Source organism: Apaloderma vittatum, unplaced genomic scaffold (assembly GCF_000703405.1).
Source record: "Apaloderma vittatum isolate BGI_N311 unplaced genomic scaffold, ASM70340v1 scaffold36110, whole genome shotgun sequence".
In the NCBI taxonomy this organism is placed as follows: domain Eukaryota; kingdom Metazoa; phylum Chordata; class Aves; order Trogoniformes; family Trogonidae; genus Apaloderma; species Apaloderma vittatum.
The window spans coordinates 1-14,157 of record NW_009696844.1 but is presented as its reverse complement, the minus strand read 5'-3'; the positions used below and the strand labels follow the sequence as shown (position 1 = coordinate 14,157).

Below are 14,157 nucleotides of genomic sequence, written 5' to 3'. Positions count from 1 at the left end.
ATTACTGTTACCGTATTTGAACAAAATACATGGATAAGAAATATTGAAGCAGGATGTATTGTAATTCTTGTCTGCCCCCACCTTTAATGCTGCGTTACTATTCCTTATTGCCTTTTTGGTATGAATCTTCACAGCAGTCTTCAGTTCACACGTTGGTCTTAATATTGCACCCAGTTTTTATTCTCCTTTCCCTATCTGTTGATTTTTTTTGTACATGTTAAGGATCAGTTTTTAGCATGATTTATTTCCAATAAAGCCATGCTACTCGATAATTTTTCTTTTCCTAATGGCCTGCAGCAGCTCAGTGCTTTCTGCATCACAGATGCACAGTGACTTGAACTATAAATAGAGCGTGGAGAGATGTTCCAGAGTAATTCTGAATAAAGTGTTTAAAACTGGTACCTGTTGCTGGAGATGCTGTTTGTACTCCTAATGCCAAACAAGCCTGACTCCAGCAGTTGCTGAACTGGCTGAACAGACGTAAAGATATCACGGCGAATGCCATTTTTAGGACATGTGCACTGAACCGTTCATGGTATTATGGCTAGCATTTTGTTAAGTTAATTATTGTGCCCTGTTTTGTAGTTACTTACCAGGACTGAGGTACAGTTGTGTTTTTCAGCTGTTTTGAGCTGGAGTTTTGCAGCTGCATTGAGCTTTAAACTCACGACAGCAATGCCAAATGCAAACCTAAGGCACTTGAGCCTTACACGTTCAGGAGAGAGCTGTGGTGTGAGGGAAGTGTTCAGGTGAACGCAGTGCTGAGGTACACACAGTAGGTACACTACATTGCCCAGTAGGTAATTACTAGCCTTTTGTAATGCCCAAATTCTTTAATTCACTGGAGGTTTTGTGGACAAGGTGTACAGAGGGGTTGGATTACTGCAGTGCTGCTGTGACCCATTTGATACACCACCTTCTACAAGACAAAGAATTATATGGAGAGGGGACTGGGGGTTGTGACTTAATCAAGGCCTGTTCCACTCTAGCCCTGCTTTAGCATCGTAGCTAGACAAGTCTTTGGTTTTTAATTCTTTTAACAAGTTCTGAAATACATCAGAATGCTTATCCCGAGAACTTCTGACATGAAAAAATCTTGAAGAAAAGGTTAGATGACTTCTTACCTCTTTGTTTTCACTACTGAAGTATCTGGGTACTGCTTTGGGCTGTATCAGATGAACTGCAGAAGCAAAGCAAAGCTGATGAGATTAGTGCCCAAGTCCCTTTAGTGCACAGATAACCAGTGTGCAATGACAGTTACGCTGCACGAGCTGGCCCTTTTCTCCACCACCCATCTATTTTCTACATGATTTTTCTGCACTTCCTGCCAAAACACAAGTTGCAGAAGGGCAGTGCCCAGACACCTCACCAGGTGAGCTGGGTTCTGATTTTCATACTTCAGATGAAGCTGTCTGAAACCAGGGTGAGCCCTGCAGGCACAGCCCCAGTCCCAGGAGGTTCTGCACCTGCTCAACAGCAAGAATTCGGGCATTTCCAGCACTAGTGGGGATTTTCTGTATCTGCCTTTAAATCCAGGTGCTGGCTGCTAAAAAAGCTTACCTGCAGGTGCAAGCCTTTTTCCACCTGTCTTCAAGAGCACAGGGGCTTAAAGTTTGGAGATGAAAGAATGCATCTTCTGGCTGAAAGGGCAAAACCTGACAGTTCAACGAGAATTTCTGCAAGAGCAACACAGGAAGCCGCTTCCTAGGTTGAAAGACAATTGTGGCTTAGGCAGATTGTAAAGAACACCATCATCCTAGGCAGCTCAGGGTTGTTTTTTTCAAATGTGTATTTTTTGACATGGGCAGCAGCAATCCTGTAAGTCAAATTAGCATGTAGTTTTTAGTAGGTGATCATGCCATCATCACAACATGTTAACACTGTGTGTGTATTCGGTGTGACAGTAAAGACTTTCCATTCCATTCCTGGGTTTATGAGGAAACAGTATCAGGACAGGGTAGGGCATCACACAACACGAAACAGAAATGATTATAACTTACCTACAGGGTTATCCAGAGGTGGAATGCCCTCCTTGAAGCCTTTGCATTTACATGTTTCAGCCACAACTTGGCGAGGATGAGAATTGGCATCGTAAGGATCTCGAGGCAAAACTTGCCAGTGATCAAAGACCCACTGTGGAAAAGCCTGGCCACTGGTGCTGGATCTCAAGCCAGCAGTAGAAGCTAGTGGGATGGAAAAAAAAATTATAAGTGGATGAGCCAGCTACAGGAAAAGTCATACTGATTTATTGTGAATTTATGCATAGACAAAACCCTAAGAACACTGAGAACCTGCGTACAGTACTGTTAGGAAACTGCTATTTTGCAAGTAATTCTTTTGAGCAGGAAGACTTCATGTGACCCAGTAACTGGCAATAGAAAAATGTAAAATTCAATTTAGATTATTAGAAAAGCATATGGGGGAAAATAGGTTTCGTATGTCTCGGGACCTGAAGTGATCACTTCCACTCCGTTTGAGATCTCACAGTTGTGATAAATGGTACGAAGTGTTAGTACAAGAAATGAAGAAAAAAACTGTTAGGAATAGAGACCAAAACATTACCTCCAGTGAAAGCCCACATCTTTATAATAAAGCTATGTAGTTGTGTTTCCTTTATTAGAAAAGCAGTTACTGAAAAAAACGTTCAAAGAACGGGAGTATAGATGACCAAAGCACTGAACTGGCTCTTCAGCATGGAAAGAGCAGCAAAGGAAGAAGACCCAGGGCTGAAAATTAAGCAGCGTGGGCACAGCAGATAAAGACCAAAATGAGCTTGTGCTCCTTTTGACAGAAAGCAAACATCAGGAGCCAGGTTCCAGAGGCGCAAGAGGCAGCTCTTCGCACGTCGAGGCTGATGGAAGAACATGCCAGTGCCGTGGATACTGGCGTTTTACACCGAGTAACTTCTTAAAGAAATCCATCGAGGGTTGCCGCACTGATCTAGAAACCACTTTGGCCCCAGGAAGCCTCTGAAAAAGGTTATAAAAAAAGCAACTGGGGAAGTTTTACACCAGCTTGCCTTGTTCTTTCTCCTCCTCAAGGGCTCACTTTCAGCCACTGTCATGAACAAGACAGGCTAATACGACATTTAATCTGACATTTTAGGAACTTTACATTTAACTCTTAAGGTCTGTAGGTGTTTCCTTCACCATTTCCTCATGTCCATAGCAGTGCCATCTCCTTCTCCCAAGTGTTCAGTCTTATGAAGAGCTGCTTACTATGAACTTGGACTTCGCTACTGTAGAACCACTTCTACCCACTAGTTTATAGGAGTAATGGTATTTCCTCACATCTTCAGATTGCTGTTTTTAGCACAATTCAGGAATACGGCTGTTAATGTGCTATGTCAGTCAAGAATGGGGGCCCAGTGTAATCCATATCCTACCAAGGCTAAGTTTATACTTAACTTTGGTTTTCCATGTTTGGAAAATGGGTCTCTTTATGAAGTAGTTTTCAGCTCTACAGAACTTAAATACTTAAATACTTAAATACAAATACTTAAAACCCAGCCACACAAATACATGAGTGTTCTTTTAAGAAGTCAAACTGCCAGTTTATAGACTTCAAAAGTTAAGCATCTCTTATTTCATCAATGATTATTTTAGCAGTCACCACGCTAACGTACTATGGCAAAGAACCCTCTCCAAAATAAAACATGACCTTTCTTACAGTTTTACTGCGTCAGTTCCAAACACCTCCCGTGAAACTGGTAAACTTTCTGTCACAATATCACAGGGAAATGGGGGGCACAAACAAACCACAGTACCAGAGAAAGTGTTCTACCACAATGAAAAGCTGAAATTTCAGGGACAGTATAAGAATCATCAGTTTATTATTTTAAAGGCAGTCTGAAGATTGGCAAAGGAGCATAATGCAATTTAAGCTACTCAGGCTGGCAACCTTTTAAGGTTTCAAACTGGTACCAAATTTTGTGGCCTGCTTCCACTGAAGACTAATTCTTTCTTCTAGGCTTGCTTCAAAGCAAGACCTTGATTTCAAATGAGCGAAACCGAATTCGGTGTACACTGAAAAGTCTTCAAGTGCAGAAGCTGCCACATCTTTTTGGCACCATCAGCTGGCAAGGAAGCCCAGTGGAACAGGTTGCCAGGAAAAAAATACTAAACTGTTCCGACCTGAAGATGCAAAGAGACACCAAGGAGGTTGGAGCTAATAAAATGGGCATTTTTAAGTCTCTGACTCTGCAGAGATCTTTCTTTAACTGCATATGGGTAACAAAAGAAGCCCCATCTTTCCAAATGATTCATTTACAGGTAGACACACTTTGACCACAAAGTTCCTGACACTTGAGATTCTTCAAAAACATGTCTCCTTTTCCTGTTCAGCAAACCCCAGATCCCACCAACCACTTGATCTGGGCACTGTAAAAAAATAAATTCTATCAACTTGCTAAAAAAGGAGATCACCAGTTATTAAAACACAGCCAGGCAGCACTAGACAATCCCTCTAGACAGCTCTTGTGATGTTTTTCTAATGATGGCTCCTTGCTCAGAGAAATTCCTCTTGCGTACCAAGTTGCTTCAATCTCACTTCCAAGGCATCTTCCAGAAGCCCTCCTTGCCTCCTCTGCCTCACAGGAGTGTGAAATTTCCAGTTACTGTATATACTGACTGGACCAGCTTGTAGTTGACATACACAATGTGAGGCAAAAGTGCTTATGCTCAGGGAATTAAACTTCAGCAGCCTTTGGGCACAAGAAAGCAGAATACCCTAGTGCTTTGTAATAAATGCATTTACTACAGAATGCAAATAGGATGTCACCGTAGCTTATCTTAGCACTCTCACAAAAGCCATACATAAAACTCCCCACATTTGCTTAAAAACATACCAGTAAGGCTGTAGAACTCCACTGCTTTGTTGTGATAGTCCTCACAAGTCACAAGGTGAAAAAATTATCCTTTTTGCTGTTTTGGCCTTACGTGAATTCATATTCTTCAGCCCTCGTGGCTGAGGCATTTTTAAAGCAACTGATTTCCTGCCTACCACCCAGCATCGTAGCCTGGAATTAATTTTTAAAGCAGGTTTTAAATCTTCCAATTGCTTTTAAGATAGTCAAGACAAATTGATATGTGAATAGCTGTACTTGGTGATAAATAAATACTTTTAGCATGGAATATATTTTCCAGGCTCTTTCATGGAGGAATTTAATTTACCATCAAAATCTGGTCATTCTAAGAACAGAAGTTAATGTTTAAATGGCCCCAAAAAAAGCTGATAAAAAAATTCAGAAGTCCTTGCTGCTCTTTCTGGTTTATTTACAATACTCATTGTTTGTTCTCCTGAATGTTTACAGTAACAAAAAGAACGGAGGGGGAAAAAAAATACCCAAATCATAACTGGCAGTTCATTGAGAACAGCATAATTCACCTCCCCACCTACATTTTGCTGTGTCCACTTAACCTTTTCCTAACTTTGGGATGCAAAACCTCTTCTCAAAGTCTGCATCACTGATCTAAAGGACGTGGAAGAGAACTATCATGGTTTCTTGGAAAAGAGTGTGTAAACACAATTATGTATTTACCTGCTGCATCTCTGTTCTTTGCGGTGTTGAGTTAATGGTTGGACTTGATGATCCTGAGGGCCTTTTCCAGACTGACACTGATCAGTTCTGTTGGGACCAAGGCAGCGTACACTACACAGACAGCAAAGTCCTCCTAGGAAGGATCCAAAATGCTTCTCTAAGCATCTGAACAAACATTAAAACACTCACAGACATGCTCATGATGTAGGTTCAGTGACATTTGTTCTTCAAGGGGGACAAATTCCAGCTTGCCCACTGCCTTGTTCTTACCAGCTATCGACATTTTCTAAAGATTTCACAGGTACAGAGCTCAGATACATTTCCCTAAGATACAAGTGCGCCGCTGCACTTACCTCTTTTGTTGGAACCTCTTTTGCTGGAAATCAGCATAAGAGTGATAAATCTTTGAGTACTCTATGAGCTAAATGAGTAACGAAGGTTAAATTATTACAAGGCATCAGTAGCCAAGCATGTTAAGCTTTCACACACGTACAAAGCATTAACAGGAAACTGCAAAGCATCAACAGGAAACTGCACAAACAGGAAATTAACTCCATTGTTCATGAGATACAATTTAAGGTTCATTAAATTCACAAAAGTACTCATGGGTATCTAAAGACTGGATTTGGTCCATAATCTTGTGTTGCACATTCACTTTACTTATGGACTGCAGTAAAAGCATTTGTAGGCTGAGAGGAGACCTTCTTGCCCTCTACAACTACCTAAACAGAGGCTGTAGTGAGGCTGGTGCTGGTCTCTTCTAATTACTAATGACAGGGCAAGGGGAAATGGCCTCAAGTTGCGTCAGGGTAAGTTTAGATTGGATATTCGGGGGAAGTTCTTTACTGAACGAGTGGTGAGGCACTGGAACAGGCTGCCCAGGGAGGTGGTGGAGTCACCAACCCTGGAGGTGTTTAAAAAAAAAGTAGATCTAGCACTTGAGGCTGTGGTGTAGTGGTTGGGTGTGCTGGGATGAAGGTTGGACTAGATGACCTTCAGAGGTCCCTTCCAACCCCTGACATTCTGTGATTCTGTGATTCTGTATTTCTAAGGTCTGAGAGTGGAACTCCTCTTACGGAGCAGGTTATCAGAACTCGCCATAGAAGGCACACACAGCGTAATCTGCACGACGAGTGTTCCCTTTTCTCAGAGACATGAACATTTTTGTCTCAAGAGTTGGAAACTCCTGTCTCTAACTAGCTTTCTAAGCTGCCTATAAAACTCAAGTTTTACACAAGCACAAACTCAACACGCACTGGAGTGCATCGCTGGTATCTTCGGAGTATCTAAGCGCGTATCTACATTCGTTCCATGTGTGCTGCCTTACTTACCCAGAGCTTTTTCATCCTATCGTCTACTTTCTCCGAACGCACAACTGGTGGGAGTTGTGCTTTTTCACCTTTTCCAGCAAATTTGGTTACACGGACCTCTGCAAACTGCTTCAGAGTAAATGCCCAGCCATGCAGGTGAGAGCTAAAGCTGACAGTACGGATAACTGGATCAATCTATAAAAGCGGGAGAAATAAAATAAAGCAAATACATTTCACAAAACACTAAAGTGAAATTAAAAACTGGTTTCAATGACAGGTAGGATCAGTAATATGGCAAATATTTTCTGCAACACAGAACAAAGAAATGCTTCCCCCAGAATGGGTCTAACTGAACATTGCTTTGAGGCAAGAACCTTACTTTGTCCCACACAGTGGAAATAATTATAACAAAGGCCAAAATAAAAAATTGAGAAATATATTTGTAAAGTGCTAAGTAGGATTTGGAGGACTATGACTTTTAAAAAAATATTAACTGAATTGTCAGTGAACTTTTTTCTGGAAATTATAATACGGGCAGCTCATTCCTGCCACACAGATAAAACCGGTCTGACTTAAGAATGGCTGAGATTCATGAAATAGGAGAATCGGAACACAATCCCAGCTGAGAGTCCTTTGGTCCAGCAACTAGATGAAGCTGCAGTCAATTTTAGCCATAAAGCAGGCTAGTACAGAATTATCCAATTTAAACAAACGGAACCAAGTCTGAAAACTCCAATAAGAAGGTCTGTCTTGTAGCTGTTTGGTGGAAAAAATACTCTCTGAAGCAGCCTGATCCTGGCAATTCCTTACTTTAATAGCTGGACCACCAGAGAACGCTTGCAGTTGACTTTGTTTTTTTCATTTTATAATTCCCAGCTGCAATGTAGGAAATACTGTTTGTTTTCCTAACTCCAAAGTATTCTTCCAGAGATATCCACCATATTACTGGTAGAAAAACAAGAAAGAGCAAATTAAATGTCTTATCATTCAGGAAGAGTACAGAGGCCAAGTTTCTTGTCATAGAAGTGATATAAGCAACAAACCCAGGCACAGAAAGTTAACCTAACAGCTTCTGGTCCTTTGCTTTAAATTTCAAACCATAGCTTCCCTTCAGCAGTTTGTCCCAGGAAAATGCCTGACATTTGATGTCTGAATGACAGTGAGCAACTGGCTTGAGGTTACACATTTTGAGAGTGAGAAAGTATCACTAGAGGATGATCTGCTGTGTGAATTCTCTCCTCTCTCCTAGTTGCTTTCGCTCCCCAGTTGGTCGGTCTGAAATAATATCCCCAAAAGAAAAAGGTATGAAACAGTGGGAGTGGTATGAAACAAGGGGACTGAAGAACGGCTCCTTCAGGTTGGGCAGAGATCCGAACTGACACAAATCTTTTCATATAAAAGTTGGTATTCTCCAAAATAGCATTTCAACCGCAGCCAAGTATTAAAGGATTCTTTACCATATTACCCATTGGTCCAGTTTCACCCTCTCTGTAGGAGGAAACAGTGACACTGACTTTCTCCACAACACTCTGAAATGTCTGGTGAAGCTCCTCAGGCTCCACCTGCAGTTCCCACAAAGCACAGTCCATTTTGCTCATCTTCAGAACTGGTTTGATACGTTCTGCAACCACCTGCTGCAGAACAGCCTCTGTGCAAAAAATATAAGCACAATTAAAAATACGCATTATGTATTTATTGGCAGGATTTCTAATCTAGTCGGTACAGTGGTGACTGGAAAGTTCAAACTGGGAACTGGGTGGTAGTCTCAGTGCTCCCTCCAACTGTCGTGATTCAGTTGCATGTACTGCTCCATTTTCTAAGAGAAAAAGAAGAACGACAGGAGCCTCCACTCCCTAGGATTTTACTGAAAGATTGACCCTGTTTCCTCAGTTACCCTACCCTCAACTCACAAGCTGGATACAAAGTGGATAAAATCCTCCAAGATACAGGAAAGGCCACAGGCTAAGACTGCAGATCAGAATGTGTACCATTAGAAGTTAGTTACAGAAAGAGAAGCTTCCTCCATCACTCATGATTGTTCTTTTTTTCTTAAGAGGAAGAAATACACTGAGGTCTTTCCAATTAGAAGAGCATGCATACCAGAAACAGTCAACTACAAGGGTACCATCAGTGACATGGAGAGTTGCTCTAACTTCAGAGGATAATCAACAAGTCCAAGGGAATCAATTAAATTAGTCAGAAAACTTGAGCTATCCCTTCATTGTTAGATGAAGACCAAGTTGTTGTCTGAGAGTTCATAGAATTCCCCTTGTAATAACGTTTCATAATCTGCTGATGTTAAAATTTGCATTCATCAGGCAACTGTACAGTCGCTGCTCTGTTACAGTGCCAATATTTCTTGATGCACTTAGAGGAAAAACCACAAGGCAGCTTCAATTTCTGAAGTTCTTAGGATCTACAACTCTGCTTTGGGTGCAGTTAATTTTTATTCTTGTTCAAAATCAACACCTCTAGTAGTCACAGCATAATGTCACTGCCAGACACTTGTAGAGTCATGCTCCATATCTCAACTTATTAACTTTACACTTACAGACATCAGAGACAGAGGTAATTACAAGACACAGCCCACCACAGTGGTTTAGAGGAACAAAGTATTAGTGTGTAAGCAATCCAATAAAAAAGAAGGTTACTACTAAGAATGTTTCTGAAAGCAGCTCTCTCCATAGTGAGAAGTAGGTAAGAACAGTCGCTAGGTCTCACTCAAAAGCTCTCCTCCAACACTGCCCAGATTGCACGCTGAAGGCTGTGAACTTCTGTTCTGCAATGTACAGTTTGATTCACATGTCAGCTTAAAAAAGATCTGACCAGATGCAAGGCTTTGAGCAAACCATTCTTCTGTCTTGAGATTAAAGAGGAAAAAAAAAAAACCAGAAAAAGAAAGATAATTCTCACATAGATTTGATTGTGATACATTCTTCTTGCTCATCTTTCTGCGTGTCTTTGGATCACATTTCTCCAGCTCTGGATGAAGCAATGATGCCTGCTTCACACACCAGAGTCTGTCACCCTTGATTTGCTGTGACCAACATGACCAATCACAGACATATTCCTAATACTGGGACTCCTTGCTCATGATTGATTTGATCTGGTCGATTGCGAAATTCACCTGGATGGAAAAAAAATAAATAAATAGAAAAACAGCTATTGCTTCCTATTAAAGCATACAAATTTCTACGTGAAATAGTGAACTTCTACCATTTATTATTAAATGCACTATCTAAAGAGGAAATGAAGCTGTTCACGCTTTTAAGTTGTCTGCGTTTTTAAGTTGTTCGCATTTAAGTTGCTTGTGTTTCTTTGCATTTTTCTAAGTACAAAAGAAGGGATGTATAAATACAGCTCAGATTTCATACCACAAAACGTCCACTATCCAAAACCGAGGAATCCGCTTGCAGAAACAGAACAGCTCAACCCTGCCAAGCAGCACAGGAGTGTTTGTGCACACAACCACAAGCTCCAGCTCTCACCAGAGCTTCTGTGCACATCCTTCTCCTCCCACAACGGCCCCTCACTCTGCCAAGTCTTCCTTCCAGACCTCTTCAGGTGAGTCACCCTTCCCGGCTTCCAGAAGAGGGTGGATATTCTCATTTTGCAGTCAGCTCTAGGCACTGGTGGTCCAGCTCAGTCAAAAAAACCTCTTGAAAGACTTCAATTAGCCCAGTGCGAAATTTTTATAGCCCCTCTCACCCATGATAGCCCAGACAGAGCTGGTTCTTATGTTCGTAATTCCTCCCTCTCTCGCTAAGAACAATTCCCCTCCTTCAACCTGTGGCAAAAAAACCAGTCTTGACCTTCAGGAGCCCTGACAATTATCTTTTAAACACACGACAACGTAGCGAAGGAAGCTGAGATCTTACTAATCTTGGCCTGTCTTGTTCTGTAATGAGTTACCTGTAGGTCACAGGAGCGCAGTTAACAGGGTTATTCTTGCAAATCCCTTTAATGCCCGAAGTGCTTCGTAGGGACATGGAAAGAGACAGAACTGAAAGGAAAAAAACAATGGGGAAAATTAAACAAACACAGAAATCACACCTCGTATCAGTAGTTTACACTAGTTGCTCAAGTGAAGAAAAATATACTGGAAAAAACACTTAAATGGGTTCCTCATCTGTGTTTGAGCTGCAAATGACTAAGAAATAATGAAATGTGTTTCTACTGCTACACAAACAAATTAATTCCAAAAATACATAGTTCTCTAAAATCTATAAATTCTAATATAGCCTGGGACTTAATGAGCATATCTGAACACAGGGAATCTGTCTTCTTGCAAGGATATTAATTTAAAAAATAAGCAAAAGCAATTCAGCTCAAAATATAATTGTATGTAGGAGACAAAACAGTTTTTACGCTTCTGATAGATATTACTGCATATTCTCATACTAAATTTGGATCTTCAACTTTTTCAGTACACATTTCCTCAAGAAGATGGTTCATATTAAAAAAGAAAAAGGAATACTTCTAATTAAAATAGCCAAGTTCTTTCTAGAGATGAGTTAACTTTGAAAGTAAGCAGCAGCCTGGCCTCGTCCCTCACCCCAGGGTATTACTTCCCCACTCTTCTCTATATATCTAGTTTCTTTCTATCTCAAAGCCTTCAATGGAGAAAAAAATCAATCTACCCTCCCTTTTGTTTTCTGCTACAGAAAATTTAGTACAAACAGGAAAAAAATTACAGCATGTTTATGCTTATGCCAGTGATCCACCTGAAACGAAGGCACTTCATTTCTGATTTTCTTCTGTTTGGTTATTCTTCTGTTTAATAAAAATTATGATATTTCTTTTGTAGAATGTCCTTGCACCCAAAGTCTCACTCATAGCGAAATTTACAGTTCTTCTGAGACTTCTTCCTGCTCCTTCTCTTCCCATTAGGAAAACAGCACCGCTACTTTTCTTCTCTACTTTTATCATCTTCCCCGTTTTTAAAGTGTGCTCGGCTAAAAATTAAATAAATAAATTAGTACTGTTAGCAAGAATTAAGTATAGTGCTAAAGCTGTGCTATACACACTTATTTAATAATGTGAATAAATACTTGAGTATTGAGGAATATACTTATGTCCTCTTTGCACCCTTCCTTAATGGAACAAGTGAAACTTACTTCTGATAAATATTTAACTAGCACTAATATCATGTTTTGAACTGAAACCTGTTTTCCATTACATTTATACACACAAGTAACACTGTAGTTTTCTTTTGGGGCACAGAGCAGAGATGACCATAACAGTTTATTTTTTCCTCATGTTTTAAGCACACAGGCCCCCCCCCACGTGTCCATTTATGTTAATTCCAAATGTAAATTTCATACATGTGTTCCTACAACAGGACTGGATGTTCTCCTGCAGATTGTTCAAGCTACTCATATAATCTGAGAAAGGATGGTATTGGAGTTGTAAAAAATCTTGATTTGTAAAAAAAATTGAATTGTGCATAAAAACTAACAGAGTCTTACTCTCCAGCTGGGGTAACTCTGTCCCACATTTACAAAAAGTAGAATAAAAACAGAAACATGGAGTGACCATTACACAAAACACAGTGGTAAAATATTTGTTTTATGCACTTATTGGTGTCTGGTGTCTTATCTATTAGTGCATTAGTACTTTTTGCCAGGCCTACTATAAAATAACACACCTGATCATGAAGCTTTCAGCCTGTAGGAAGTTAAAGCTGAGAGAGCTAAGTTTAGGTAACTGGAACTCCTTCGTTATTGTTTGGCTCATCCCTTGGCCTAAACAAGTATTTTTAGGAGCTTAACACTGCTAGCTCACTTTTAATTCACTCTGTCATATCACAGCAGCTGTTCTTGTTAGTACAACTGCGTAAACCATTCCTGAGTTTCTGCTAATTAGCTTGTTAATAAAATACAGTATATTAGAAAAGATAAAGAGTCCAGTTCAGGCGTTAATATTAATGTCTCACCAGGGCCTTCTCACAGGAATTTCAGGACTATGTATTAATAAATGCTACCCACTTCCAAATATTTTATTTACCACTTCCATTTACACAACTGCCAAAACAGAGTTTACTGTTATGTGCTGTTCTATAAGAGAGAGAGAGAGGCATTGGCATCACAGTTCTTTTGGGTCATAAATAAAAATGAAAACACAAATCCAGATTAAAAATTAATAGCAATTTTAATTGTAAATGTTTTTAATTAAAGAGCTGCCACAGAGTTTCTGTCCTGCTGTGATAGACACCAACCAGATCAAAGTTATCCCCCTAAGAAATGCTGCCAAGGGTCTTCCATGCACAACAGCAACCAAAAAACCAAAGATGAAAACAGTATTTGTAGAAGGGAGAAACCTCTCCACTTTATTACAAACAGAACATCAATTTTGCCAAACCCCTAAAGTTTCATGCCCACTACAGCCAGAAAATGGCCTTGCTCCTTTTAACTGCTGCATGACAGCATTTAGGTAGCCCGTACTGCAGTGCTGCTTATCTTATGTCTTCCTCTTCTGCAAGGCACCTCTTTCTCTTAAACATGTTCAAATTCTTACTGCAATGAACCATTACACACCCTCACCTGAGAAATCCATGTTCCAAACCCAGAGAAAAATGAGAACACTTATGGAAACTGGCGTAGGTAAATGAAATGCCCATTTCAGAAAACAATAATGTATATTATATGCTATACATAGTGTATATATACAATATATGTATTACATACAATGAAAGGTTAGATTTTTTTTTTTTAAAAGGCAAGTGTTGTAACGGCATTAACCATAAAAAAAGAGGCAAAGGTGGACAAGCACCTGTTTATCACAGAAACAAGCTGGTAGATTCTAATTAATTAGAGCAAAAAGGGACTCAAAACAGGTGAAGCACATTACCAGAACTGCAGTGGTTTAAAATAACGGGGAAAGCTTTCAAAAGGGAAAAAAAAAAACAAAAAACACTTAAAAAACCCCCACAACAAATTAAACCCAAGCCAAGGCAGACCACCCTGAGGGGTTTTTAAGATTGATTTCCCTGAGGGAAACGCTGCTGATGCGATTCGGGACAGCCTCATCCCTCCAGATCAGGGCAGCTCTGTCACAGACACATTCCCCTACCGACGCTTTTATCTCCTGCCCTTCCCAAAAGGCTGACGGTGAGGTTTTAACCCCAAAGCTTTTGGATTCGACTGCGCGTCGGTGGGCAAGAAACGTGCGGAAACGTTTGAACCGAACCTGTGCGGACGAGGTGCACCCCCACGTACCTGCGGGAAGAAGAAAAAGAAGAGCCGACACGCTCCCTGCCCGTGCACTTGGCAGCCTGGAGGGGATAAAAACAATTTAAACAAGCTCAGC

At 40.4% G+C, this 14,157-nt stretch overlaps 1 pseudogene; it reads right to left on the bottom strand.

Moving 5' to 3' along the window:
• Positions 1–2,801: 2,801 nt before the first annotated feature.
• On the bottom strand, positions 2,802–14,066 carry LOC104279202 (annotated as a pseudogene).
• Between the last annotated feature and the right edge of the window lie 91 nt (positions 14,067–14,157).